The sequence below is a fragment of the Talpa europaea genome, assembly GCF_964194135.1.
Source record: "Talpa europaea genome assembly, contig: HAP1_SCAFFOLD_540, whole genome shotgun sequence".
Lineage (NCBI taxonomy): Eukaryota > Metazoa > Chordata > Mammalia > Eulipotyphla > Talpidae > Talpa > Talpa europaea.
Window position 1 is genome coordinate 1 of NW_028167638.1, and position 7500 is coordinate 7500.

The following is a 7500-nucleotide window of genomic DNA, read 5'->3' on the forward strand; positions in this document are numbered from 1 at the left end:
GCTTAGGCTTAACAGACATATATAGAACACTAAACCCAAAAAAATCTGAGTATACATTTTTCTCAAGCGCACACGGATCATTCTCTAGGATCGATCATATACTGGGGCACAAGACAAACATCAACAGATACACCAAGATTGAAATCATACCAACCATCTTTTCTGACCATGAAGGCATCAAACTAGAAATAAACCATAAAAAGAAGGCAAGGTATTCTCCTACCTCGTGGAGATTGAAACCCACACTACTGGAAGTCCACTGGACTAACGAGGAGATAAAAGAAGAAATTAAAAAATTCTTTGAATTGAATGACAAGGAGGACACAAATTTCCTAAATGTATGGGATGCAGCAAAAGCAGTAATAAGAGGAAAATATATAGCAATAGATGCTCACATCAAGAAACAAGAAAGAACTCAAAGAAACAACCTAATCTCGAAACTCAAAGATCTAGAAAAAGAACAACAAAAAAGCCCCAAAACCAGTAGAAGAAAAGAAATAATAAAAACCAAAGCAGAAATAAATGAAATCGAAACTAAAAAAACAATCCAAAAGATCAATGAAACCAAGAGCTGGTTCTTCGAAAAAATAAATAAAATAGATAAACCCCTTGCCAGGCTCACAAGGGCAAAAAGGGAGAAAGCACAAATAAATAGGATAATAAATGAAAGAGGAGAAATCACAACGGACACAGCAGAAATCAAAAGAATTATTAATAACTACTATGAACAGTTATATGGAAACAAGTTTAACAATCTAGAGGAGATGGACAAATTCTTACAACTCTACAATCACCCAAAGCTAGATAAAGAAGAAATAGAACACCTAAACAGACCAATTACAATTAGCGAAATTGAAATGGTAATCAAAAAGCTCCCCAAAAACAAAAGCCCAGGACCTGATGGATTTACAAATGAATTCTACCAAACATTCAGAGATGAATTGGTACCTATCCTTCACAAACTCTTCCAAAAAATTGAGAAGGAAGGTATAATACCTAACACGTTCTATGAAGCCAACATTACACTAATACCAAAACCGAACAAGGACAACACAAAAAAAGAAAACTATAGGCCAATCTCCCTAATGAACACTGATGCAAAAATCCTCAATAAAATTTTAGCTATCAGAATCCAACAGTGTATCCTTAAGGTAATTCACCACGACCAAGTAGGATTCATTCCAGGGACACAAGGATGGTTTAACATCCGAAAATCAATCAACGTTATCCAACACATCAACAAAAAGAAATATAAAAACCATATGATAATATCAATAGATGCTGAGAAAGCTTTCGACAAAGTGCAACACCCATTCATGATAAAAGCCCTTGAAATTCTTGGGATACAAGGAACGTACCTCAACATCATAAAGGCCATATATGACAAGCCAACAGCCAGTATCATTCTCAATGGTGAAAAGCTGAAAGCAATTCCATTAAGATCTGGAACAAGACAAGGATGTCCACTTTCACCACTGCTTTTCAATATAATACTGGAAGTCCTAGCCAGAGCAATAAGACAAGAGAAAGACATCCAAGGAATACAAATAGGAAAAGAAGAAGTCAAAATATCACTCTTTGCAGATGATATGATAATATACATAGAGAACCCCAAAAACTCCACAGAAAAACTAATTCAACTCATCAATCAGTTCAGTAAAGTGGCAGGATACAAAATCAACACGCAAAAGTCAGTAGCCTTCCTATATACAAACAATAAATCTGAAGAAGAAGAAATCAAAAAAACCATCCCTTTTATTATTGAAACAAAAAAAATCAAATATTTGGGAATAAATCTAACAAAAGAGGTAAAGGACCTATACAAAGAAAACTATAAAACACTGTTAAAAGAAATAGAAGAAGACACAAAGAAATGGAAAGACATCCCCTGCTCATGGATTGGGAGAATAAACATTATTAAAATGGCCATCCTACCAAAAGCAATATACAGATTCAATGCTATTCCAATCAAAATTTCAATGTTATTCTTCAAAGAAATAGAACAATTATTGATGAAATTCATATGGAATCACAAAAAACCCCGAATAGCCAAAGCTCTCCTGAAAAAAAAAGAAGGGAATGGAGGCATCACACTCCCAGACTTCAAACTCTACTACAAAGCCATAATCATCAAAACTGCATGGTATTGGAACAAGAACAGACATACAGACCAATGGAATCGAATAGAAAATCCAGAAATAAACCCACAGATTTATGGTCAACTAATCTTTGACAAAGGAGCAAAGACTATGCATTGGAGCAAAGAAAGTTTGTTCAATAAATGGTGCTGGGAAAACTGGGTCGCTACATGCAAAAGAATGAAGCTTGACCACTACCTCACACCATATACAAAAATCAACTCAAAATGGATTAAAGAACTAGACATAAGACCTGAAACCATAAAATACATAGAAGGAAATATAGGCAAAACACTACGTGATTTGCATATCAAAGACATCTTTACAGACACATCACCCAAAGCAGTGATAGTGAAGGCAAAGATCAACAGTTGGGACTACATCAAATTAAAGAGCTTCTGCACAGCAAAAGAGACAATAACAAAAACAAAGAGAAACCCCACCAACTGGGAGAACATTTTTGCACACAACACTAATGATAAAGGACTGATCACAAAAATCTGCAAAGAGCTGATGAGACTCAACAACAACAAAGAAAATAATCCAGTCAAAAAATGGACAGAGGAACTAAAAAGAAACTTCTCTGAAGAGGAAATGCGAATGGCCAACAGGCATATGAAAAAATGTTCAACATCACTTGCAATCAGGGAAATGCAAATCAAAACTACCATGAGATACCATCTTACACCAGTGAGAATGGCACATATTAAAAAAACTAGCAACAACAAATGTTGGCGAGGTTGTGGAGAAAAAGGAACTCTCCTGCACTGTTGGTGGGAGTGCAAACTGGTCCAACCACTATGGAGAGCTGTGTGGAGATTTCTGGACCTACTAAACATAGAGCTTCCACAGGATCCAGCAATTCCACTCCTAGGTATTTACCCAAAGAACACAGAAACATCAATTCCAAAGAACACCTGCACCCCTATGTTTATAGCAGCACTGTTTACAATAGCTAAGCTTTGGAAACAGCCCAAATGCCCAAAAATAGATGACTGGATCAAGAAGATGTGGTACATATATACCATGGAATATTACTCAGCATTCAAAAAAGATAAACACATGCAATTTGCAGCAACATGGATGACGCTGGAAGGGATCATGCTCAGTGAAATAAGCCAAAAAGAAAAAGAAAAATACCGGATGGTCTCACTCATAGCAGGGATCTAGAAAACTTAAATAAGGGACCAGGAAAATGAATAACTATAAGAAAGTGAAAATCAAAATCAACAAAAACTATGAACCAGAGACACTTTTTGGGGGGTGGGGGGCGGGAGGGGAGGGATTGGGGTCAGAATGGGGGGATTGCAATTGTATGGGGAATATAAAAATAAAATTTATTAATTAAAAAAAAAAAAAAAAGAAAAAAAAAAAAAAAAAAAACTGGAAATAAAATAAGATCAAAGAAGAAGGCTGTCATAGGCAGTTTTTCTGAGATTAGAATTGTGAAGCAAGGAATATTTTAACCAGGATTTGTACATGTGATCACAAAAGAAAAATTTTGCCTATTTGACCAGATTCTTGATTATTAATGACATTTGTTGGTGTTAAATACAGCTTTACAATATCGTCTGCTTTAATGTTCAGTGTTAGTTTGTATTTAGTTACTTTAACAGAGTTTTATTTTTACATAAATTATATTTCAGAAAATTCATGTTTAAATAAGGAAACTGAAGACAGCTACAGTGGGCTCTGCAATTTAGAGCACATCCAAGGCTCATGAGCCCCACCTAATGACAGCACTTCTAGATCTCATAGCAGTCTTGGGGTAGAGAGTAAGACACCCTGGAACCTGAAACTTCAAACACAAAGTTGTGACATGAAGCTTCATAAAAAGCTCCATATAAAAGATTTCATCACATTCAGAAAACATGAAATGAAGGTAAAACTTGCCAACCTAATTTTATCACCAAAAAATAAGAGTTGAGAGAATAAGGAAAAGAAATACTTTAGGGGAGTCTTTCCAATTTCAAAAATAACACATGCCAACTATAAAATTTCAAAAAAGATGAGGCAATGTAAAGAAGATAAATATCATCCATGATGCCACTACCCAGAGATGACAGCCCACCACAGTCCAGTCTATAAAAACATGCACAGCTATTTCAAGTATAGATGAGATGATGTCATACTACAAGTAAAAACTGTTTTGTAACTGCTTTTTTTCCCATACAAAATGTAATGTGGGCCTTCATTTTAATAAACATAGCACTATGTCATCTTTTTTTAATAGCCAGAGAACACACCATTTTACAACATACCATCCATTCACTAATTCCCTCAAGATGGTCATTGAAATTACTGCTATAAGGAAGTTAGAAAACCTAAATAAGAGACCAGGAAAAAGCTAATTATAATAAAGTAAAAATCAAAATCAACAAGCAACTATAAACCAGAGACACACTGGGGAAGGGGAGGAGGGATTAGGGTCAAAATAAGGGGGGTGGGAATTGTATGGATAATATAACCAAGATGAAAATGCATATATTGTGCAAAAATGAAAAATGATGTAAAAATATATAAAATTTGAAAATTAAAAAAATAAATTACTGCTATAAGCCAAGTTGTAAAAACATCCTCATACATTCACTACTGTACATTTGCCTGACTATTTCCTTAGTATATATTCTAAAAGATGATATTGCTGGAGACTCAGAGTTTGATGAGTGTTACCAAAATGTTTTTTAGAAAGTAGGTACATAAACACTCCTCATACCTGCAGACTGTGGAAATGGCTATTTCTTTTCCTGACACTTTCACAACACTGAATGTATCTTTGGAGGCAGTTTGGTGACTAAGAGAATAGGATCTAGAATTACAGTTCCATATCTAGGTACAAATCCCAGCTCTGCCATAAAGCAGCTCTATGACCTCTGGAAAGTTACTCAATATTTCTGTACAGAGGTTATATCATTAAGGGTCATTTTTAAGGATTTTGAGTTATTACAATACTTAAAACACAGTAAGTACTCAATAGTCACTCATAATATTAGATAGTGCCCATCAGAAAACATTTTTGCATAATTTGTATTTAATTCTTACTGGAATTAAACTAAGCCCTTTTATTTAGCTTTTATAACAACTTTTATTTTCTCAGCTTTTTTAAAAAAATAGTAAATGATATTTACAAATAGTGGAGATTATTTCTGTACCTCCCTGATTTGTTTTTCTAGGATAATTGCATTGGTTAGAATTTCTAAAAGAAAGTTAAGCAGTAGTGGTAGTCATACACATTCTTATATCATACGCATCTTATATCATTTATGCTAACTTTATGTTAGCATAACGTTATCTTTATGCTACCAAAGCATTTTTAAGATATTTTAAAATTCAACATTATAAAATGTGATGGTAAAGGCAAATTTTTCTAAACACTTTTGATATAAAGTATCCTTTAAATATAAGGTATGTTGAATTATGGTATTCTTTGGTGGTAGGGGAAGTCATCTTCTACATTTTAAATTAAAATGTATATACCTTGAATAAGTGAATAAGAGCAAAGTAATATTTGCCACTTAGGAATATGAAGTATAAAATAAATAGCTATTATTTACTCAAATTAATTTGTGAAACAACGGAAATTCAAGACAGTAATATAATTTGCTCAATGACCAAAATTATTTTTTGTTAAAGAAGTATATAAATACCAGAAAAATTTCAGACCATTGATAGCAACCAAAAATATTAAGCCCTTTAATTTTATACAGCTGCATTTTGAGCTAGTATTTTTGACTCCTTGTGTTTTCATCCTAAAACGGCATATGAATTTCAAAAGAAAGACTTCATTTCTCACAATTCACACCCCCATACTCCTACACTCTGGGAAGGAGCCAGAATTATTTCTAGATATACAAGCCTCAGTACAAATTAAGCTTCTAAGTGCTAACCCCCAAATGAGGGATACTCAATCACAGAACATGTTAGGTTCTTTTTTTTCTTCAGTTAAAGTAAAACTACACTCAATCAAATATTCTGGAGGATCTTCCCCAAATCTTAACAAAATATGAAGGTGTACCTGAGACCTACAAGCCTACAGGCAAAATTATACAGAATAATAACATATTCACTGAGAACTAGAGTGTCAGACCCTGGGCTTATAAGCTTATACTTCTATACATCATCTCCTATCACCAATTTACCTACCTGACAAGGAAAATATTGCCACACTGCTAGCTTCACTTTGCCTCTGCCACACAGATTCTTCCTATAGCAGCCTACAAGTGATGCAGGGGGCTATTTGGGAGCCATGCCTGATCTGCTGTCGTCTAAAGAAAAGTGAGGGAAGTTTCAGGGTGAGAGGCACCATAGATACAGTTTGAACTTGAACTTGGGCTGGTGAAAGATTGATTACATAAGATCACAACAATCAGCAAATAAGAGTAATCATATCCCAGTGTGCAGTGATGAGGGATGAAGTAAAATGACACCTAGATATGTCCAGATGGCCTTCCTGTTGACCCTCCTAGAACATTTTGCTCGAGTAAGAGTGAGCACAACTAAGAAACTCTGAATTTACTTTTCTACAGAATATAAAATAAAGTTTATCGGGTAAGACATAATAATTCAATAAAACTAGTCAAATGAAGCTATTATAACTAGTCCAATGGTGCTTTTCAATAAAAGATGCTTTAAATTTAAACAGCTTTCACTTTCTTTATTCTTTAATACACAGAACACATTATGATATGTGTGGACTGTTCCATGTGTGTAAAAGTCAAAGATTCCTAAATAATAAATTTACTGATACACATGTAACTATTGCTGGTATTCACTCTCCTGCACCAAGCTCTATGCAAAAAGACATTCAAATCAAACTCAAGGAATGGAAAATATCTGAGACAGCATTAACAGTTCCTAATGAATAGATATGATACAGTATCAAATATTAAATTCTAAATGTGCAGCTGCTTCTACTCTGGTTTCATAACACTTTGTTCATTTCAAGTTCCAAGCATTTTATATAGAATTTTAGAACTAAAAGACCCTTTGTAGATAATCTAGTTCTAACATTTTTCATTTTTTTATATTTAATCATGTGTTAGTATATATTTAATCGCTAATTTTTATAAACATTTGGATTCTGAGACTTTCAAACACAAGGAAAATTAGTTTATGGAGAGAATGAAATGAGATATAACCTCTATGTAAGTTGTTGGAAGCTTGAAAATTAGTCACTTGCACACAGGTTAAGAAACCTCTTTTAGTGGTAGAAAGGGTGTCCAGGGTAACAAAAATAAAATGAAAATTTTAATAAATTTTGGTTAGTCTATAATCTGAGGTATAGGAGAAAGGATAAGCTTAGAGAATCAGATCTGAGCTGCAATCTCAACCTCACCCCTTGCTAGCTGCCTAAGCCTGAAGT